At 50.6% G+C, this 22,938-nt stretch overlaps 1 protein-coding gene across 4 annotated transcripts in view; it reads left to right on the forward strand.

Annotated features, from left to right (window-relative positions):
- Positions 1–725: 725 nt before the first annotated feature.
- Positions 726–22,938, forward strand: part of LOC141074845 (histamine H2 receptor-like) — a 221,766-nt gene continuing 199,553 nt past the window's right edge. For 3 of the 4 annotated variants that reach the window (XM_073562103.1, XM_073562104.1, XM_073562106.1), the window contains exon 1: positions 726–1,065. The gene's annotated coding sequence lies outside the window, so the exon portion shown is untranslated. The remainder of the gene's footprint in view (positions 1,066–22,938) is intronic. The other variant, XM_073562105.1, reaches the window with a different exon arrangement.

Genomic DNA, 22,938 nt, shown 5'->3' on the forward strand with positions numbered 1-22,938 from the left:
TTTTATAGAGGCTGTATACATGTGAGCTCCCTCTAGTGGTGGCTACAAGCAGCCAGCATGTCACTATTGCAGCCAATGTCCGCTGAGGGTCACAATGTTTAGGGTAAGTTCTGCAGGCGGACCTAGGTGTAAGAAGAACGAGAGGGACCTCTGTGAGCTAATGGCAGGAGACTAAAACAGAAACAAATGAGTATAGTAGTCCCATATAGCAGAGGACTCTATAGTACAAAGACGAGCAATGCTCTCACACTTGGGTTGGCCCCATCGCAGATCCTATACAGTTACACCCATGCAGGCAGTATCGTATATCCGGACCACTCTCCTCTTTAGCTTTCTCTATGGGGGCTAAGCCTGTAGTGAGTGGAGCAGAGGGGGCCGCATCTCAGGTGCTTAGAAATACGAAGCAGTGTAGATAGACCCATAAATCACCTTCCGGACCCTCTCCGCCGGCCGCGTCCTATATACAAGGAATAATACCTTATATACAACATATGGAGTTATAAGAAGGCGCCTGCTGGTAGGAGCCCGTCCATGGCGTTCCCATGCCCCCATACTGTCACAGCGCTCAGTTGCCCATTCACCCACATGTATGCACACAGTGCCAGGTGTGTATGAGCAGACCCCCATTTCTGCCTGATGGGGGCTGATTTATAGATGACACAGGCTTTCCATGTGCCTTCACTCCTCCCCCATGCCAGCCTCCTCCAGCAGTGCCCGGTCCTCTGCATCCCCCTGGCACTGCTCTCTAGGAATCCTGCCTGGAATGCCATAGGCAGCTGCGCCCTCTGGTGGCGATGCCTGGTGCTGCTCCCCCGTCTGCCGCTGACCCCGTCTCCTCGGCTCTCGCTCACATTGTGACTTCACCTCATTCTGCGGTAGAGCTTGCGGATTTTCTCCCTTCTCCCCGGGCAGCAGCGCGGCCTCTTTCTCACCAGCACGTTCTGTCTTCTCAGCTGCTTCCCCATCGGCAGGTTTATCTCAATGGCCTGGAAGTGGCGGCGCTCCGTGTGTGCGGCCGAATGGAGGAGCTGAGGAGGATCCGGGGGAACAAGGCTGCGCCCCAAGGTGAGTGCCGGGATCAGACAGGACGCAGGAGCCTGCAGTCCTATGTAACAGCAACACAAACTCCGCCACACGTGTGCGGGACCTGATTACACAGAACCCATCACTGCGGACACTCTGCAGTCCTGTGTAATGTTACTGTATATAGGGGTCTCTAGGTCAGTGTAATGGTGCCGGGTCCCCAGCAGTCCTGTGTAATGTTACTGTATATAGGGGTCTCTAGGTCAGTGTAATGGTGCCGGGTCCCCAGCAGTCCTGTGTAATGTTACTGTATATAGGGGTCTCTAGGTCAGTGTAATGGTGCTGGGTCCCCAGCAGTCCTGTGTAATGTTACTGTATATAGGGGTCTCTAGGTCAGTGTAATGGTGCCGGGTCCCCAGCAGTCCTGTGTAATGTTACTGTATATAGGGGTCTCTAGGTCAGTGTAATGGTGCTGGGTCCCCAGCAGTCCTGTGTAATGTTACTGTATATAGGGGTCTCTAGGTCAGTGTAATGGTGCCGGGTCCCCAGCAGTCCTGTGTAATGTTACTGTATATAGAGGTCTCTAGGTCAGTGTAATGGTGCCGGGTCCCCAGCAGTCCTGTGTAATGTTACTGTATATAGGGGTCTCTAGGTCAGTGTAATGGTGCCGGGTCCCCAGCAGTCCTGTGTAATGTTACTGTATATAGGGGTCTCTAGGTCAGTGTAATGGTGCCGGGTCCACAGCAGTCCTGTGTAATGTTACTGTATATAGGGGTCGCTAGGTCAGTGTAATGGTGCCGGGTCCCCAGCAGTCCTGTGTAATGTTACTGTATATAGGGGTCTCTAGGTCAGTGTAATGGTGCCGGGTCCCCAGCAGTCCTGTGTAATGTTACTGTATATAGGGGTCTCTAGGTCAGTGTAATGGTGCCGGGTCCCCAGCAGTCCTGTGTAATGTTACTGTATATAGGGGTCTCTAGGTCAGTGTAATGGTGCTGGGTCCCCAGCAGTCCTGTGTAATGTTACTGTATATAGGGGTCTCTAGGTCAGTGTAATGGTGCCGGGTCCCCAGCAGTCCTGTGTAATGTTACTGTATATAGGGGTCTCTAGGTCAGTGTAATGGTGCCGGGTCCCCAGCAGTCCTGTGTAATGTTACTGTATATAGGGGTCTTTAGGTCAGTGTAATGGTGCCGGGTCCCCAGCAGTCCTGTGTAATGTTACTGTATATAGAGGTCTCTAGGTCAGTGTAATGGTGCCGGGTCCCCAGCAGTCCTGTGTAATGTTACTGTATATAGGGGTCGCTAGGTCAGTGTAATGGTGCCGGGTCCCCAGCAGTCCTGTGTAATGTTACTGTATATAGGGGTCTCTAGGTCAGTGTAATGGTGCCGGGTCCCCAGCAGTCCTGTGTAATGTTACTGTATATAGGGGTCTCTAGGTCAGTGTAATGGTGCCGGGTCCCCAGCAGTCCTGTGTAATGTTACTGTATATAGGGGTCTCTAGGTCAGTGTAATGGTGCCGGGTCCCCAGCAGTCCTGTGTAATGTTACTGTATATAGGGGTCTCTAGGTCAGTGTAATGGTGCTGGGTCCCCAGCAGTCCTGTGTAATGTTACTGTATATAGGGGTCTCTAGGTCAGTGTAATGGTGCCGGGTCCCCAGCAGTCCTGTGTAATGTTACTGTATATAGGGGTCTCTAGGTCAGTGTAATGGTGCCGGGTCCCCAGCAGTCCTGTGTAATGTTACTGTATATAGGGGTCTTTAGGTCAGTGTAATGGTGCCGGGTCCCCAGCAGTCCTGTGTAATGTTACTGTATATAGAGGTCTCTAGGTCAGTGTAATGGTGCCGGGTCCCCAGCAGTCCTGTGTAATGTTACTGTATATAGGGGTCTCTAGGTCAGTGTAATGGTGCCGGGTCCCCAGCAGTCCTGTGTAATGTTACTGTATATAGGGGTCGCTAGGTCAGTGTAATGGTGCCGGGTCCCCAGCAGTCCTGTGTAATGTTACTGTATATAGGGGTCTCTAGGTCAGTGTAATGGTGCCGGGTCCCCAGCAGTCCTGTGTAATGTTACTGTATATAGGGGTCGCTAGGTCAGTGTAATGGTGCCGGGTCCCCAGCAGTCCTGTGTAATGTTACTGTATATAGGGGTCTCTAGGTCAGTGTAATGGTGCCGGGTCCCCAGCAGTCCTGTGTAATGTTACTGTATATAGGGGTCTCTAGGTCAGTGTAATGGTGCCGGGTCCCCAGCAGTCCTGTGTAATGTTACTGTATATAGGGGTCTCTAGGTCAGTGTAATGGTGCCGGGTCCCCAGCAGTCCTGTGTAATGTTACTGTATATAGGGGTCTCTAGGTCAGTGTAATGGTGCCGGGTCCCCAGCAGTCCTGTGTAATGTTACTGTATATAGGGGTCGCTAGGTCAGTGTAATGGTGCCGGGTCCCCAGCAGTCCTGTGTAATGTTACTGTATATAGGGGTCGCTAGGTCAGTGTAATGGTGCCGGGTCCCCAGCAGTCCTGTGTAATGTTACTGTATATAGGGATCTCTAGGTCAGTGTAATGGTGCCGGGTCCCCAGCAGTCCTGTGTAATGTTACTGTATATAGGGGTCTCTAGGTCAGTGTAATGGTGCCGGGTCCCCAGCAGTCCTGTGTAATGTTACTGTATATAGGGGTCTCTAGGTCAGTGTAATGGTGCCGGGTCCCCAGCAGTCCTGTGTAATGTTACTGTATATAGGGGTCGCTAGGTCAGTGTAATGGTGCCGGGTCCCCAGCAGTCCTGTGTAATGTTACTGTATATAGGGGTCTCTAGGTCAGTGTAATGGTGCCGGGTCCCCAGCAGTCCTGTGTAATGTTACTGTATATAGGGGTCTCTAGGTCAGTGTAATGGTGCCGGGTCCCCAGCAGTACTGTGTAATGTTACTGTATATAGGGGTCTCTAGGTCAGTGTAATGGTGCCGGGTCCCCAGCAGTCCTGTGTAATGTTACTGTATATAGGGGTCTCTAGGTCAGTGTAATGGTGCTGGGTCCCCAGCAGTCCTGTGTAATGTTATATAGGGGTCTCTAGGTCAGTGTAATGGTGCCGGGTCCCCAGCAGTCCTGTGTAATGTTATATAGGGGTCTCTAGGTCAGTGTAATGGTGTCGGGTCCCCAGCAGTCCTGTGTAATGTTACTGTATATAGGGGTCTCTAGGTCAGTGTAATGGTGCCGGGTCCCCAGCAGTCCTGTGTAATGTTACTGTACATAGGAGTCTCTAGGTCAGTGTAATGGTGCCGGGTCCCCAGCAGTCCTGTGTAATGTTATATAGGGGTCTCTAGGTCAGTGTAATGGTGCCGGGTCCCCAGCAGTCCTGTGTAATGTTACTGTATATAGGGGTCTCTAGGTCAGTGTAATGGTGCCGGGTCCCCAGCAGTCCTGTGTAATGTTACTGTATATAGGGGTCTCTAGGTCAGTGTAATGGTGCTGGGTCCCCAGCAGTCCTGTGTAATGTTGCTGTATATAGGGGTCTCTAGGTCAGTGTAATGGTGCCGGGTCCCCAGCAGTCCTGTGTAATGTTACTGTATATAGGGGTCTCTAGGTCAGTGTAATGGTGCTGGGTCCCCAGCAGTCCTGTGTAATGTTACTGTATATAGGGGTCTCTAGGTCAGTGTAATGGTGCCGGGTCCCCAGCAGTCCTGTGTAATGTTACTGTATATAGGGGTCTCTAGGTCAGTGTAATGGTGCCGGGTCCCCAGCAGTCCTGTGTAATGTTACTGTATATAGGGGTCGCTAGGTCAGTGTAATGGTGCCGGGTCCCCAGCAGTCCTGTGTAATGTTACTGTATATAGGGGTCGCTAGGTCAGTGTAATGGTGCCGGGTCCCCAGCAGTCCTGTGTAATGTTACTGTATATAGGGATCTCTAGGTCAGTGTAATGGTGCCGGGTCCCCAGCAGTCCTGTGTAATGTTACTGTATATAGGGGTCTCTAGGTCAGTGTAATGGTGCCGGGTCCCCAGCAGTCCTGTGTAATGTTACTGTATATAGGGGTCTCTAGGTCAGTGTAATGGTGCCGGGTCCCCAGCAGTCCTGTGTAATGTTACTGTATATAGGGGTCGCTAGGTCAGTGTAATGGTGCCGGGTCCCCAGCAGTCCTGTGTAATGTTACTGTATATAGGGGTCTCTAGGTCAGTGTAATGGTGCCGGGTCCCCAGCAGTCCTGTGTAATGTTACTGTATATAGGGGTCTCTAGGTCAGTGTAATGGTGCCGGGTCCCCAGCAGTACTGTGTAATGTTACTGTATATAGGGGTCTCTAGGTCAGTGTAATGGTGCCGGGTCCCCAGCAGTCCTGTGTAATGTTACTGTATATAGGGGTCTCTAGGTCAGTGTAATGGTGCTGGGTCCCCAGCAGTCCTGTGTAATGTTATATAGGGGTCTCTAGGTCAGTGTAATGGTGCCGGGTCCCCAGCAGTCCTGTGTAATGTTATATAGGGGTCTCTAGGTCAGTGTAATGGTGTCGGGTCCCCAGCAGTCCTGTGTAATGTTACTGTATATAGGGGTCTCTAGGTCAGTGTAATGGTGCCGGGTCCCCAGCAGTCCTGTGTAATGTTACTGTACATAGGAGTCTCTAGGTCAGTGTAATGGTGCCGGGTCCCCAGCAGTCCTGTGTAATGTTATATAGGGGTCTCTAGGTCAGTGTAATGGTGCCGGGTCCCCAGCAGTCCTGTGTAATGTTACTGTATATAGGGGTCTCTAGGTCAGTGTAATGGTGCCGGGTCCCCAGCAGTCCTGTGTAATGTTACTGTATATAGGGGTCTCTAGGTCAGTGTAATGGTGCTGGGTCCCCAGCAGTCCTGTGTAATGTTGCTGTATATAGGGGTCTCTAGGTCAGTGTAATGGTGCCGGGTCCCCAGCAGTCCTGTGTAATGTTACTGTATATAGGGGTCTCTAGGTCAGTGTAATGGTGCTGGGTCCCCAGCAGTCCTGTGTAATGTTACTGTATATAGGGGTCTCTAGGTCAGTGTAATGGTGCTGGGTCTCCAGCAGTCCTGTGTAATGTTACTGTATATAGGAGTCTCTAGGTCAGTGTAATGGTGCTGGGTCCCCAGCAGTCCTGTGTAATGTTACTGTATATAGGGGTCTCTAGGTCAGTGTAATGGTGCCGGGTCCCCAGCAGTCCTGTGTAATGTTACTGTATATAGGGGTCTCTAGGTCAGTGTAATGGTGCCGGGTCCCCAGCAGTCCTGTGTAATGTTGCTGTATATAGGGGTCTCTAGGTCAGTGTAATGGTGCCGGGTCCCCAGCAGTCCTGTGTAATGTTACTGTATATAGGGGTCGCTAGGTCAGTGTAATGGTGCCGGGTCCCCAGCAGTCCTGTGTAATGTTACTGTATATAGGGGTCTCTAGGTCAGTGTAATGGTGCCGGGTCCCCAGCAGTCCTGTGTAATGTTACTGTATATAGGGGTCTCTAGGTCAGTGTAATGGTGCCGGGTCCCCAGCAGTACTGTGTAATGTTACTGTATATAGGGGTCTCTAGGTCAGTGTAATGGTGCCGGGTCCCCAGCAGTCCTGTGTAATGTTACTGTATATAGGGGTCTCTAGGTCAGTGTAATGGTGCTGGGTCCCCAGCAGTCCTGTGTAATGTTATATAGGGGTCTCTAGGTCAGTGTAATGGTGTCGGGTCCCCAGCAGTCCTGTGTAATGTTACTGTATATAGGGGTCTCTAGGTCAGTGTAATGGTGCCGGGTCCCCAGCAGTCCTGTGTAATGTTACTGTACATAGGAGTCTCTAGGTCAGTGTAATGGTGCCGGGTCCCCAGCAGTCCTGTGTAATGTTATATAGGGGTCTCTAGGTCAGTGTAATGGTGCCGGGTCCCCAGCAGTCCTGTGTAATGTTACTGTATATAGGGGTCTCTAGGTCAGTGTAATGGTGCCGGGTCCCCAGCAGTCCTGTGTAATGTTACTGTATATAGGGGTCTCTAGGTCAGTGTAATGGTGCTGGGTCCCCAGCAGTCCTGTGTAATGTTGCTGTATATAGGGGTCTCTAGGTCAGTGTAATGGTGCCGGGTCCCCAGCAGTCCTGTGTAATGTTACTGTATATAGGGGTCTCTAGGTCAGTGTAATGGTGCTGGGTCCCCAGCAGTCCTGTGTAATGTTGCTGTATATAGGGGTCTCTAGGTCAGTGTAATGGTGCCGGGTCCCCAGCAGTCCTGTGTAATGTTACTGTATATAGGGGTCTCTAGGTCAGTGTAATGGTGCCGGGTCCCCAGCAGTCCTGTGTAATGTTACTGTATATAGGGGTCTCTAGGTCAGTGTAATGGTGCCGGGTCCCCAGCAGTCCTGTGTAATGTTACTGTATATAGGGGTCTCTAGGTCAGTGTAATGGTGCCGGGTCCCCAGCAGTCCTGTGTAATGTTACTGTATATAGGGGTCTCTAGGTCAGTGTAATGGTGCCGGGTCCCCAGCAGTCCTGTGTAATGTTACTGTATATAGGGGTCTCTAGGTCAGTGTAATGGTGCTGGGTCCCCAGCAGTCCTGTGTAATGTTACTGTATATAGGGGTCTCTAGGTCAGTGTAATGGTGCCGGGTCCCCAGCAGTCCTGTGTAATGTTACTGTATATAGGGGTCTCTAGGTCAGTGTAATGGTGCCGGGTCCCCAGCAGTCCTGTGTAATGTTACTGTATATAGGGGTCTCTAGGTCAGTGTAATGGTGCCGGGTCCCCAGCAGTCCTGTGTAATGTTACTGTATATAGGGGTCTCTAGGTCAGTGTAATGGTGCCGGGTCCCCAGCAGTCCTGTGTAATGTTACTGTATATAGGGGTCTCTAGGTCAGTGTAATGGTGCCGGGTCCCCAGCAGTCCTGTGTAATGTTACTGTATATAGGGGTCTCTAGGTCAGTGTAATGGTGCCGGGTCCCCAGCAGTCCTGTGTAATGTTACTGTATATAGGGGTCTCTAGGTCAGTGTAATGGTGCTGGGTCCCCAGCAGTCCTGTGTAATGTTACTGTATATAGGGGTCTCTAGGTCAGTGTAATGGTGCTGGGTCCCCAGCAGTCCTGTGTAATGTTACTGTATATAGGGGTCTCTAGGTCAGTGTAATGGTGTCGGGTCCCCAGCAGTCCTGTGTAATGTTACTGTATATAGGGGTCTCTAGGTCAGTGTAATGGTGCCGGGTCCCCAGCAGTCCTGTGTAATGTTACTGTATATAGGAGTCTCTAGGTCAGTGTAATGGTGCCGGGTCCCCAGCAGTCCTGTGTAATGTTACTGTATATAGGGGTCTCTAGGTCAGTGTAATGGGGCTGGGTCCCCAGCAGTCCTGTGTAATGTTACTGTATATAGGGGTCTCTAGGTCAGTGTAATGGTGCTGGGTCCCCAGCAGTCCTGTGTAATGTTACTGTATATAGGAGTCTCTAGGTCAGTGTAATGGTGCTGGGTCCCCAGCAGTCCTGTGTAATGTTACTGTATATAGGAGTCTCTAGGTCAGTGTAATGGTGCCGGGTCCCCAGCAGTCCTGTGTAATGTTACTGTATATAGGAGTCTCTAGGTCAGTGTAATGGTGCTGGGTCCCCAGCAGTCCTGTGTAATGTTACTGTATATAGGGGTCTCTAGGTCAGTGTAATGGTGCCGGGTCCCCAGCAGTCCTGTGTAATGTTACTGTATATTGGGGTCTCTAGGTCAGTGTAATGGTGCCGGGTCCCCAGCAGTCCTGTGTAATGTTGCTGTATATAGGGGTCTCTAGGTCAGTGTAATGGTGCCGGGTCCCCAGCAGTCCTGTGTAATGTTACTGTATATAGGGGTCTCTAGGTCAGTGTAATGGTGCTGGGCCCCCAGCAGTCCTGTGTAATGTTACTGTATATAGGGGTCTCTAGGTCAGTGTAATGGTGCCGGGTCCCCAGCAGTCCTGTGTAATGTTACTGTATATAGGGGTCTCTAGGTCAGTGTAATGGTGCCGGGTCCCCAGCAGTCCTGTGTAATGTTACTGTATATAGGGGTCTCTAGGTCAGTGTAATGGTGCTGGGCCCCCAGCAGTCCTGTGTAATGTTACTGTATATAGGGGTCTCTAGGTCAGTGTAATGGTGCCGGGTCCCCAGCAGTCCTGTGTAATGTTACTGTATATTGGGGTCTCTAGGTCAGTGTAATGGTGCTGGGTCCCCAGCAGTCCTGTGTAATGTTGCTGTATATAGGGGTCTCTAGGTCAGTGTAATGGTGCCGGGTCCCCAGCAGTCCTGTGTAATGTTACTGTATATAGTGGTCGCTAGGTCAGTGTAATGGTGCCGGGTCCCCAGCAGTCCTGTGTAATGTTACTGTATATAGGGGTCGCTAGGTCAGTGTAATGGTGCCGGGCCCCCAGCAGTCCTGTGTAATGTTACTGTATATAGGGGTCTCTAGGTCAGTGTAATGGTGCCGGGTCCCCAGCAGTCCTGTGTAATGTTACTGTATATAGGGGTCTCTAGGTCAGTGTAATGGTGCCGGGTCCCCAGCAGTCCTGTGTAATGTTACTGTATATAGGGGTCTCTAGGTCAGTGTAATGGTGCTGGGTCCCCAGCAGTCCTGTGTAATGTTACTGTATATAGGGGTCTCTAGGTCAGTGTAATGGTGCCGGGTCCCCAGCAGTCCTGTGTAATGTTACTGTATATAGGGGTCTCTAGGTCAGTGTAATGGTGCCGGGTCCCCAGCAGTCCTGTGTAATGTTACTGTATATAGGGGTCGCTAGGTCAGTGTAATGGTGCCGGGTCCCCAGCAGTCCTGTGTAATGTTACTGTATATAGGGGTCGCTAGGTCAGTGTAATGGTGCCGGGTCCCCAGCAGTCCTGTGTAATGTTACTGTATATAGGGATCTCTAGGTCAGTGTAATGGTGCCGGGTCCCCAGCAGTCCTGTGTAATGTTACTGTATATAGGGGTCTCTAGGTCAGTGTAATGGTGCCGGGACCCCAGCAGTCCTGTGTAATGTTACTGTATATAGGGGTCTCTAGGTCAGTGTAATGGTGCCGGGTCCCCAGCAGTCCTGTGTAATGTTACTGTATATAGGGGTCGCTAGGTCAGTGTAATGGTGCCGGGTCCCCAGCAGTCCTGTGTAATGTTACTGTATATAGGGGTCTCTAGGTCAGTGTAATGGTGCCGGGTCCCCAGCAGTCCTGTGTAATGTTACTGTATATAGGGGTCTCTAGGTCAGTGTAATGGTGCCGGGTCCCCAGCAGTACTGTGTAATGTTACTGTATATAGGGGTCTCTAGGTCAGTGTAATGGTGCCGGGTCCCCAGCAGTCCTGTGTAATGTTACTGTATATAGGGGTCTCTAGGTCAGTGTAATGGTGCCGGGTCCCCAGCAGTCCTGTGTAATGTTACTGTATATAGGGGTCTCTAGGTCAGTGTAATGGTGCTGGGTCCCCAGCAGTCCTGTGTAATGTTATATAGGGGTCTCTAGGTCAGTGTAATGGTGCCGGGTCCCCAGCAGTCCTGTGTAATGTTATATAGGGGTCTCTAGGTCAGTGTAATGGTGCCGGGTCCCCAGCAGTCCTGTGTAATGTTACTGTACATAGGAGTCTCTAGGTCAGTGTAATGGTGCCGGGTCCCCAGCAGTCCTGTGTAATGTTACTGTATATAGGGGTCTCTAGGTCAGTGTAATGGTGCTGGGTCCCCAGCAGTCCTGTGTAATGTTGCTGTATATAGGGGTCTCTAGGTCAGTGTAATGGTGCCGGGTCCCCAGCAGTCCTGTGTAATGTTGCTGTATATAGGGGTCTCTAGGTCAGTGTAATGGTGCCGGGTCCCCAGCAGTCCTGTGTAATGTTACTGTATATAGGGGTCTCTAGGTCAGTGTAATGGTGCCGGGTCCCCAGCAGTCCTGTGTAATGTTACTGTATATAGGGGTCTCTAGGTCAGTGTAATGGTGCCGGGTCCCCAGCAGTCCTGTGTAATGTTACTGTATATAGGGGTCTCTAGGTCAGTGTAATGGTGCCGGGTCCCCAGCAGTCCTGTGTAATGTTACTGTATATAGGGGTCTCTAGGTCAGTGTAATGGTGCCGGGTCCCCAGCAGTCCTGTGTAATGTTACTGTATATAGGGGTCTCTAGGTCAGTGTAATGGTGCCGGGTCCCCAGCAGTCCTGTGTAATGTTACTGTATATAGGGGTCGCTAGGTCAGTGTAATGGTGCCGGGTCCCCAGCAGTCCTGTGTAATGTTACTGTATATAGGGGTCGCTAGGTCAGTGTAATGGTGCCGGGTCCCCAGCAGTCCTGTGTAATGTTACTGTATATAGGGATCTCTAGGTCAGTGTAATGGTGCCGGGTCCCCAGCAGTCCTGTGTAATGTTACTGTATATAGGGGTCTCTAGGTCAGTGTAATGGTGCCGGGTCCCCAGCAGTCCTGTGTAATGTTACTGTATATAGGGGTCTCTAGGTCAGTGTAATGGTGCCGGGTCCCCAGCAGTCCTGTGTAATGTTACTGTATATAGGGGTCGCTAGGTCAGTGTAATGGTGCCGGGTCCCCAGCAGTCCTGTGTAATGTTACTGTATATAGGGGTCTCTAGGTCAGTGTAATGGTGCCGGGTCCCCAGCAGTCCTGTGTAATGTTACTGTATATAGGGGTCTCTAGGTCAGTGTAATGGTGCCGGGTCCCCAGCAGTACTGTGTAATGTTACTGTATATAGGGGTCTCTAGGTCAGTGTAATGGTGCCGGGTCCCCAGCAGTCCTGTGTAATGTTACTGTATATAGGGGTCTCTAGGTCAGTGTAATGGTGCTGGGTCCCCAGCAGTCCTGTGTAATGTTATATAGGGGTCTCTAGGTCAGTGTAATGGTGCCGGGTCCCCAGCAGTCCTGTGTAATGTTATATAGGGGTCTCTAGGTCAGTGTAATGGTGTCGGGTCCCCAGCAGTCCTGTGTAATGTTACTGTATATAGGGGTCTCTAGGTCAGTGTAATGGTGCCGGGTCCCCAGCAGTCCTGTGTAATGTTACTGTACATAGGAGTCTCTAGGTCAGTGTAATGGTGCCGGGTCCCCAGCAGTCCTGTGTAATGTTATATAGGGGTCTCTAGGTCAGTGTAATGGTGCCGGGTCCCCAGCAGTCCTGTGTAATGTTACTGTATATAGGGGTCTCTAGGTCAGTGTAATGGTGCCGGGTCCCCAGCAGTCCTGTGTAATGTTACTGTATATAGGGGTCTCTAGGTCAGTGTAATGGTGCTGGGTCCCCAGCAGTCCTGTGTAATGTTGCTGTATATAGGGGTCTCTAGGTCAGTGTAATGGTGCCGGGTCCCCAGCAGTCCTGTGTAATGTTACTGTATATAGGGGTCTCTAGGTCAGTGTAATGGTGCTGGGTCCCCAGCAGTCCTGTGTAATGTTACTGTATATAGGGGTCTCTAGGTCAGTGTAATGGTGCTGGGTCTCCAGCAGTCCTGTGTAATGTTACTGTATATAGGAGTCTCTAGGTCAGTGTAATGGTGCTGGGTCCCCAGCAGTCCTGTGTAATGTTACTGTATATAGGGGTCTCTAGGTCAGTGTAATGGTGCCGGGTCCCCAGCAGTCCTGTGTAATGTTACTGTATATAGGGGTCTCTAGGTCAGTGTAATGGTGCCGGGTCCCCAGCAGTCCTGTGTAATGTTGCTGTATATAGGGGTCTCTAGGTCAGTGTAATGGTGCCGGGTCCCCAGCAGTCCTGTGTAATGTTACTGTATATAGGGGTCTCTAGGTCAGTGTAATGGTGCTGGGTCCCCAGCAGTCCTGTGTAATGTTGCTGTATATAGGGGTCTCTAGGTCAGTGTAATGGTGCCGGGTCCCCAGCAGTCCTGTGTAATGTTACTGTATATAGGGGTCTCTAGGTCAGTGTAATGGTGCTGGGTCCCCAGCAGTCCTGTGTAATGTTACTGTATATAGGGGTCTCTAGGTCAGTGTAATGGTGCCGGGTCCCCAGCAGTCCTGTGTAATGTTACTGTATATAGGGGTCTCTAGGTCAGTGTAATGGTGCCGGGTCCCCAGCAGTCCTGTGTAATGTTACTGTATATAGGGGTCTCTAGGTCAGTGTAATGGTGCCGGGTCCCCAGCAGTCCTGTGTAATGTTACTGTATATAGGGGTCTCTAGGTCAGTGTAATGGTGCTGGGTCCCCAGCAGTCCTGTGTAATGTTACTGTATATAGGGGTCTCTAGGTCAGTGTAATGGTGCCGGGTCCCCAGCAGTCCTGTGTAATGTTACTGTATATAGGGGTCTCTAGGTCAGTGTAATGGTGCCGGGTCCCCAGCAGTCCTGTGTAATGTTACTGTATATAGGGGTCTCTAGGTCAGTGTAATGGTGCCGGGTCCCCAGCAGTCCTGTGTAATGTTACTGTATATAGGGGTCTCTAGGTCAGTGTAATGGTGCCGGGTCCCCAGCAGTCCTGTGTAATGTTACTGTATATAGGGGTCTCTAGGTCAGTGTAATGGTGCCGGGTCCCCAGCAGTCCTGTGTAATGTTACTGTATATAGGGGTCTCTAGGTCAGTGTAATGGTGCCGGGTCCCCAGCAGTCCTGTGTAATGTTACTGTATATAGGGGTCTCTAGGTCAGTGTAATGGTGCTGGGTCCCCAGCAGTCCTGTGTAATGTTACTGTATATAGGGGTCTCTAGGTCAGTGTAATGGTGCTGGGTCCCCAGCAGTCCTGTGTAATGTTACTGTATATAGGGGTCTCTAGGTCAGTGTAATGGTGTCGGGTCCCCAGCAGTCCTGTGTAATGTTACTGTATATAGGGGTCTCTAGGTCAGTGTAATGGTGCCGGGTCCCCAGCAGTCCTGTGTAATGTTACTGTATATAGGAGTCTCTAGGTCAGTGTAATGGTGCCGGGTCCCCAGCAGTCCTGTGTAATGTTACTGTATATAGGGGTCTCTAGGTCAGTGTAATGGGGCTGGGTCCCCAGCAGTCCTGTGTAATGTTACTGTATATAGGGGTCTCTAGGTCAGTGTAATGGTGCTGGGTCCCCAGCAGTCCTGTGTAATGTTACTGTATATAGGAGTCTCTAGGTCAGTGTAATGGTGCTGGGTCCCCAGCAGTCCTGTGTAATGTTACTGTATATAGGAGTCTCTAGGTCAGTGTAATGGTGCCGGGTCCCCAGCAGTCCTGTGTAATGTTACTGTATATAGGAGTCTCTAGGTCAGTGTAATGGTGCTGGGTCCCCAGCAGTCCTGTGTAATGTTACTGTATATAGGGGTCTCTAGGTCAGTGTAATGGTGCCGGGTCCCCAGCAGTCCTGTGTAATGTTACTGTATATTGGGGTCTCTAGGTCAGTGTAATGGTGCCGGGTCCCCAGCAGTCCTGTGTAATGTTGCTGTATATAGGGGTCTCTAGGTCAGTGTAATGGTGCCGGGTCCCCAGCAGTCCTGTGTAATGTTACTGTATATAGGGGTCTCTAGGTCAGTGTAATGGTGCTGGGCCCCCAGCAGTCCTGTGTAATGTTACTGTATATAGGGGTCTCTAGGTCAGTGTAATGGTGCCGGGTCCCCAGCAGTCCTGTGTAATGTTACTGTATATAGGGGTCTCTAGGTCAGTGTAATGGTGCCGGGTCCCCAGCAGTCCTGTGTAATGTTACTGTATATAGGGGTCTCTAGGTCAGTGTAATGGTGCTGGGCCCCCAGCAGTCCTGTGTAATGTTACTGTATATAGGGGTCTCTAGGTCAGTGTAATGGTGCCGGGTCCCCAGCAGTCCTGTGTAATGTTGCTGTATATAGGGGTCTCTAGGTCAGTGTAATGGTGCTGGGTCCCCAGCAGTCCTGTGTAATGTTGCTGTATATAGGGGTCTCTAGGTCAGTGTAATGGTGCCGGGTCCCCAGCAGTCCTGTGTAATGTTACTGTATATAGTGGTCGCTAGGTCAGTGTAATGGTGCCGGGTCCCCAGCAGTCCTGTGTAATGTTACTGTATATAGGGGTCGCTAGGTCAGTGTAATGGTGCCGGGCCCCCAGCAGTCCTGTGTAATGTTACTGTATATAGGGGTCTCTAGGTCAGTGTAATGGTGCCGGGTCCCCAGCAGTCCTGTGTAATGTTACTGTATATAGGGGTCTCTAGGTCAGTGTAATGGTGCCGGGTCCCCAGCAGTCCTGTGTAATGTTACTGTATATAGGGGTCTCTAGGTCAGTGTAATGGTGCTGGGTCCCCAGCAGTCCTGTGTAATGTTACTGTATATAGGGGTCTCTAGGTCAGTGTAATGGTGCCGGGTCCCCAGCAGTCCTGTGTAATGTTACTGTATATAGGGGTCTCTAGGTCAGTGTAATGGTGCCGGGTCCCCAGCAGTCCTGTGTAATGTTACTGTATATAGGGGTCGCTAGGTCAGTGTAATGGTGCCGGGTCCCCAGCAGTCCTGTGTAATGTTACTGTATATAGGGGTCGCTAGGTCAGTGTAATGGTGCCGGGTCCCCAGCAGTCCTGTGTAATGTTACTGTATATAGGGATCTCTAGGTCAGTGTAATGGTGCCGGGTCCCCAGCAGTCCTGTGTAATGTTACTGTATATAGGGGTCTCTAGGTCAGTGTAATGGTGCCGGGACCCCAGCAGTCCTGTGTAATGTTACTGTATATAGGGGTCTCTAGGTCAGTGTAATGGTGCCGGGTCCCCAGCAGTCCTGTGTAATGTTACTGTATATAGGGGTCGCTAGGTCAGTGTAATGGTGCCGGGTCCCCAGCAGTCCTGTGTAATGTTACTGTATATAGGGGTCGCTAGGTCAGTGTAATGGTGCCGGGTCCCCAGCAGTCCTGTGTAATGTTACTGTATATAGGGGTCTCTAGGTCAGTGTAATGGTGCCGGGTCCCCAGCAGTCCTGTGTAATGTTACTGTATATAGGGGTCTCTAGGTCAGTGTAATGGTGCCGGGTCCCCAGCAGTACTGTGTAATGTTACTGTATATAGGGGTCTCTAGGTCAGTGTAATGGTGCCGGGTCCCCAGCAGTCCTGTGTAATGTTACTGTATATAGGGGTCTCTAGGTCAGTGTAATGGTGCCGGGTCCCCAGCAGTCCTGTGTAATGTTACTGTATATAGGGGTCTCTAGGTCAGTGTAATGGTGCTGGGTCCCCAGCAGTCCTGTGTAATGTTATATAGGGGTCTCTAGGTCAGTGTAATGGTGCCGGGTCCCCAGCAGTCCTGTGTAATGTTATATAGGGGTCTCTAGGTCAGTGTAATGGTGCCGGGTCCCCAGCAGTCCTGTGTAATGTTACTGTACATAGGAGTCTCTAGGTCAGTGTAATGGTGCCGGGTCCCCAGCAGTCCTGTGTAATGTTACTGTATATAGGGGTCTCTAGGTCAGTGTAATGGTGCCGGGTCCCCAGCAGTCCTGTGTAATGTTACTGTATATAGGGGTCTCTAGGTCAGTGTAATGGTGCTGGGTCCCCAGCAGTCCTGTGTAATGTTACTGTATATAGGGGTCTCTAGGTCAGTGTAATGGTGCTGGGTCCCCAGCAGTCCTGTGTAATGTTACTGTATATAGGAGTCTCTAGGTCAGTGTAATGGTGCTGGGTCCCCAGCAGTCCTGTGTAATGTTACTGTATATAGGGGTCTCTAGGTCAGTGTAATGGTGCCGGGTCCCCAGCAGTCCTGTGTAATGTTACTGTATATAGGGGTCTCTAGGTCAGTGTAATGGTGCCGGGTCCCCAGCAGTCCTGTGTAATGTTACTGTATATAGGAGTCTCTAGGTCAGTGTAATGGTGCCGGGTCCCCAGCAGTCCTGTGTAATGTTACTGTATATAGGGGTCTCTAGGTCAGTGTAATGGTGCCGGGTCCCCAGCAGTCCTGTGTAATGTTACTGTATATAGGGGTCTCTAGGTCAGTGTAATGGTGCTGGGTCCCCAGCAGTCCTGTGTAATGTTACTGTATATAGGGGTCGCTAGGTCAGTGTAATGGTGCCGGGTCACCAGCAGTCCTGTGTAATGTTACTGTATATAGGGGTCTCTAGGTCAGTGTAATGGTGCTGGGTCCCCAGCAGTCCTGTGTAATGTTACTGTATATAGGGGTCTCTAGGTCAGTGTAATGGTGCTGGGTCCCCAGCAGTCCTGTGTAATGTTACTGTATATAGGGGTCTCTAGGTCAGTGTAATGGTGCTGGGTCCCCAGCAGTCCTGTGTAATGTTACTGTATATAGGGGTCTCTAGGTCAGTGTAATGGTGCCGGGTCCCCAGCAGTCCTGTGTAATGTTACTGTATATAGGGGTCTCTAGGTCAGTGTAATGGTGCCGGGTCCCCAGCAGTCCTGTGTAATGTTACTGTATATAGGGGTCTCTAGGTCAGTGTAATGGTGCTGGGTCCCCAGCAGTCCTGTGTAATGTTACTGTATATAGGAGTCTCTAGGTCAGTGTAATGGTGCCGGGTCCCCAGCAGTCCTGTGTAATGTTACTGTATATAGGGGTCTCTAGGTCAGTGTAATGGTGCCGGGTCCCCAGCAGTCCTGTGTAATGTTACTGTATATAGGGGTCTCTAGGTCAGTGTAATGGTGCTGGGTCCCCAGCAGTCCTGTGTAATGTTGCTGTATATAGGGGTCTCTAGGTCAGTGTAATGGTGCCGGGTCCCCAGCAGTCCTGTGTAATGTTACTGTATATAGGGGTCTCTAGGTCAGTGTAATGGTGCCGGGTTCCCAGCAGTCCTGTGTAATGTTACTGTATATAGGGTTCTCTAGGTCAGTGTAATGGTGCCGGGTCCCCAGCAGTCCTGTGTAATGTTACTGTATATAGGGGTCTCTAGGTCAGTGTAATGGTGCCGGGTTCCCAGCAGTCCTGTGTAATGTTACTGTATATAGGGTTCTCTAGGTCAGTGTAATGGTGCCGGGTCCCCAGCAGTCCTGTGTAATGTTACTGTATATAGGGGTCTCTAGGTCAGTGTAATGGTGCCGGGTCCCCAGCAGTCCTGTGTAATGTTACTGTATATAGGGGTCTCTAGGTCAGTGTAATGGTGCCGGGTCCCCAGCAGTCCTGTGTAATGTTACTGTATATAGGGGTCTCTAGGTCAGTGTAATGGTGCTGGGTCCCCAGCAGTCCTGTGTAATGTTGCTGTATATAGGGGTCTCTAGGTCAGTGTAATGGTGCCGGGTCCCCAGCAGTCCTGTGTAATGTTACTGTATATAGGGGTCTCTAGGTCAGTGTAATGGTGCCGGGTTCCCAGCAGTCCTGTGTAATGTTACTGTATATAGGGTTCTCTAGGTCAGTGTAATGGTGCCGGGTCCCCAGCAGTCCTGTGTAATGTTACTGTATATAGGGGTCTCTAGGTCAATGTAATGGTGCCGGGTCCCCAGCAGTCCTGTGTAATGTTACTGTATATAGGGGTCTCTAGGTCAGTGTAATAGTGCCGGGTCCCCAGCAGTCCTGTGTAATGTTACTGTACATAGGAGTCTCTAGGTCAGTGTAATGGTGCCGGGTCCCCAACAGTCCTGTGTAATGTTACTGTATATAGGGGTCTCTAGGTCAGTGTAATGGTGCCGGGTCCCCAGCAGTCCTGTGTAATGTTACTGTATATAGGGGTCTCTAGGTCAATGTAATGGTGACGGGTCCCCAGCAGTCCTGTGTAATGTTACTGTATATAGGGGTCTCTAGGTCAGTGTAATAGTGCCGGGTCCCCAGCAGTCCTGTGTAATGTTACTGTACATAGGAGTCTCTAGGTCAGTGTAATGGTGCCGGGTCCCCAGCAGTCCTGTGTAATGTTACTGTATATAGGGGTCTCTAGGTCAGTGTAATGGTGCCGGGTCCCCAGCAGTCCTGTGTAATGTTACTGTATATAGGAGTCTCTAGGTCAGTGTAATGGTGCCGGGTCCCCAGCAGTCCTGTGTAATGTTACTGTACATAGGAGTCTCTAGGTCAGTGTAATGGTGCCGGGTCCCCAGCAGTCCTGTGTAATGTTACTGTATATAGGGGTCTCTAGGTCAGTGTAATGGTGCCGGGTCCCCAGCAGTCCTGTGTAATGTTACTGTATATAGGGGTCTCTAGGTCAGTGTAATGGTGCCGGGTCCCCAGCAGTCCTGTGTAATGTTACTGTATATAGGAGTCTCTAGGTCAGTGTAATGGTGCCGGGTCCCCAGCAGTCCTGTGTAATGTTACTGTATATAGGGGTCTCTAGGTCAGTGTAATGGTGCTGGGTCCCCAGCAGTCCTGTGTAATGTTACTGTATATAGGGGTCTCTAGGTCAGTGTAATGGTGCCGGGTCCCCAGCAGTCCTGTGTAATGTTACTGTATATAGGAGTCTCTAGGTCAGTGTAATGGTGCCGGGTCCCCAGCAGTCCTGTGTAATGTTACTGTATATAGGGGTCTCTAGGTCAGTGTAATGGTGCCGGGTCCCCAGCAGTCCTGTGTAATGTTACTGTATATAGGGGTCTCTAGGTCAGTGTAATGGTGCCGGGTCCCCAGCAGTCCTGTGTAATGTTACTGTATATAGGGGTCTCTAGGTCAGTGTAATGGCGCTGGGTCCCCAGCAGTCCTGTGTAATGTTACTGTATATAGGGGTCTCTAGGTCAGTGTAATGGTGCCGGGTCCCCAGCAGTCCTGTGTAATGTTACTGTATATAGGGGTCTCTAGGTAAGTGTAATGGTGCTGGGTCCCCAGCAGTCCTGTGTAATGTTACTGTATATAGGGGTCTCTAGGTCAGTGTAATGGTGCCGGGTCCCCAGCAGTCCTGTGTAATGTTACTGTATATAGGGGTCTCTAGGTCAGTGTAATGGTGCCGGGTCCCCAGCAGTCCTGTGTAATGTTACTGTATATAGGGGTCTCTAGGTCAGTGTAATGGTGCCGGGTCCCCAGCAGTCCTGTGTAATGTTACTGTATATAGGGGTCTCTAGGTCAGTGTAATGGTGCCGGGTCCCCAGCAGTCCTGTGTAATGTTACTGTATATAGGGGTCTCTAGGTCAGTGTAATGGTGCCGGGTCCCCAGCAGTCCTGTGTAATGTTACTGTATATAGGGGTCTCTAGGTCAGTGTAATGGTGCCGGGTCACCAGCAGTCCTGTGTAATGTTACTGTATATAGGGGTCTCTAGCTCAGTGTAATGGTGCCGGGTCCCCAGCAGTCCTGTGTAATGTTACTGTATATAGGGGTCTCTAGGTCAGTGTAATGGTGCCGGGTCCCCAGCAGTCCTGTGTAATGTTACTGTATATAGGGGTCTCTAGGTCAGTGTAATGGTGCCGGGTCCCCAGCAGTCCTGTGTAATGTTACTGTATATAGGGGTCTCTAGGTCAGTGTAATGGTGCCGGGTCCCCAGCAGTCCTGTGTAATGTTACTGTATATAGGGGTCTCTAGGTCAGTGTAATGGTGCCGGGTCCCCAGCAGTCCTGTGTAATGTTACTGTATATAGGGGTCTCTAGGTCAGTGTAATGGTGTCGGGTCCCCAGCAGTCCTGTGTAATGTTACTGTATATAGGGGTCTCTAGGTCAGTGTAATGGTGTCGGGTCCCCAGCAGTCCTGTGTAATGTTACTGTATATAGGGGTCTCTAGGTCAGTGTAATGGTGCCGGGTCCCCAGCAGTCCTGTGTAATGTTACTGTATATAGGAGTCTCTAGGTCAGTGTAATGGGGCTGGGTCCCCAGCAGTCCTGTGTAATGTTACTGTATATAGGGGTCTCTAGGTCAGTGTAATGGTGTCGGGTCCCCAGCAGTCCTGTGTAATGTTACTGTATATAGGGGTCTCTAGGTCAGTGTAATGGTGTCGGGTCCCCAGCAGTCCTGTGTAATGTTACTGTATATAGGGGTCTCTAGGTCAGTGTAATGGTGCCGGGTCCCCAGCAGTCCTGTGTAATGTTACTGTATATAGGGGTCTCTAGGTCAGTGTAATGGGGCTGGGTCCCCAGCAGTCCTGTGTAATGTTACTGTATATAGGGGTCTCTAGGTCAGTGTAATGGTGCTGGGTCCCCAGCAGTCCTGTGTAATGTTACTGTATATAGGAGTCTCTAGGTCAGTGTAATGGTGCCGGGTCCCCAGCAGTCCGGTGTAATGTTACTGTATATTGGGGTCTCTAGGTCAGTGTAATGGTGCCGGGTCCCCAGCAGTCCTGTGTAATGTTACTGTATATAGGGGTCTCTAGGTCAGTGTAATGGTGCTGGGTCCCCAGCAGTCCTGTGTAATGTTACTGTATATAGGGGTCTCTAGGTCAGTGTAATGGTGCCGGGTCCCCAGCAGTCCGGTGTAATGTTACTGTATATTGGGGTCTCTAGGTCAGTGTAATGGTGCCGGGTCCCCAGCAGTCCGGTGTAATGTTACTGTATATTGGGGTCTCTAGGTCAGTGTAATGGTGCCGGGTCCCCAGCAGTCCTGTGTAATGTTACTGTATATAGGGGTCTCTAGGTCAGTGTAATGGTGCTGGGCCCCCAGCAGTCCTGTGTAATGTTACTGTATATAGGGGTCTCTAGGTCAGTGTAATGGTGCCGGGTCCCCAGCAGTCCGGTGTAATGTTACTGTATATTGGGGTCTCTAGGTCAGTGTAATGGTGCCGGGTCCCCAGCAGTCCTGTGTAATGTTACTGTATATAGGGGTCTCTAGGTCAGTGTAATGGTGCTGGGTCCCCAGCAGTCCTGTGTAATGTTACTGTATATAGGGGTCTCTAGGTCAGTGTAATGGTGCTGGGTCCCCAGCAGTCCTGTGTAATGTTACTGTATATAGGAGTCTCTAGGTCAGTGTAATGGTGCTGGGCCCCCAGCAGTCCTGTGTAATGTTACTGTATATAGGGGTCTCTAGGTCAGTGTAATGGTGCCGGGTCCCCAGCAGTCCTGTGTAATGTTACTGTATATTGGGGTCTCTAGGTCAGTGTAATGGTGCCGGGTCCCCAGCAGTCCTGTGTAATGTTACTGTATATAGGGGTCTCTAGGTCAGTGTAATTGTGCCGGGTCCCCAGCAGTCCTGTGTAATGTTACTGTATATAGGGGTCTCTAGGTCAGTGTAATGGTGCCGGGTCCCCAGCAGTCCTGTGTAATGTTACTGTATATAGGGGTCTTTAGGTCAGTGTAATGGTGCCGGGTCCCCAGCAGTCCTGTGTAATGTTACTGTATATAGGGGTCTCTAGGTCAGTGTAATGGTGCTGTGTCCCCAGCAGTCCTGTGTAATGTTACTGTATATAGGGGTCTCTAGGTCAGTGTAATGGTGCCGGGTCCCCAGCAGTCCTGTGTAATGTTACTGTATATAGGGGTCTTTAGGTCAGTGTAATGGTGTTGGGTCCCCAGCAGTCCTGTGTAATGTTACTGTATATAGGGGTCTCTAGGTCAGTGTAATGGTGCCGGGTCCCCAGCAGTCCTGTGTAATGTTTCTGTATATAGGGGTCTCTAGGTCAGTGTAATGGTGCTGGGTCCCCAGCAGTCCTGTGTAATGTTACTGTATATAGGGGTCTCTAGGTCAGTGTAATGGTGCCGGGTCCCCAGCAGTCCTGTGTAATGTTACTGTATATAGGGGTCTCTAGGTCAGTGTAATGGTGCCGGGTCCCAGCAGTCCTGTGTAATGTTACTGTATATAGGGGTCTTTAGGTCAGTGTAATGGTGCCGGGTCCCCAGCAGTCCTGTGTAATGTTGCTGTATATAGGGGTCTCTAGGTCAGTGTAATGGTGCCGGGTCCCCAGCAGTCCTGTGTAATGTTACTGTATATAGGAGTCTCTAGGTCAGTGTAATGGTGCTGGGCCCCCAGCAGTCCTGTGTAATGTTACTGTATATAGGGGTCTCTAGGTCAGTGTAATGGTGCCGGGTCCCCAGCAGTCCTGTGTAATGTTACTGTATATAGGGGTCTCTAGGTCAGTGTAATGGTGCCGGGTCACCAGCAGTCCTGTGTAATGTTACTGTATATAGGGGTCTCTAGGTCAGTGTAATGGTGCCGGGTCCCCAGCAGTCCTGTGTAATGTTACTGTATATAGGGGTCTCTAGGTCAGTGTAATGGTGCCGGGTCCCCAGCAGTCCTGTGTAATGTTACTGTATATAGGAGTCTCTAGGTCAGTGTAATGGTGCCGGGTCACCAGCAGTCCTGTGTAATGTTACTGTATATAGGAGTCTCTAGGTCAGTGTAATGGTGCCGG

Source organism: Dendrobates tinctorius, unplaced genomic scaffold (assembly GCF_039654945.1).
Source record: "Dendrobates tinctorius isolate UK_male_01 unplaced genomic scaffold, ASM3965494v1 ptg000334l, whole genome shotgun sequence".
In the NCBI taxonomy this organism is placed as follows: domain Eukaryota; kingdom Metazoa; phylum Chordata; class Amphibia; order Anura; family Dendrobatidae; genus Dendrobates; species Dendrobates tinctorius.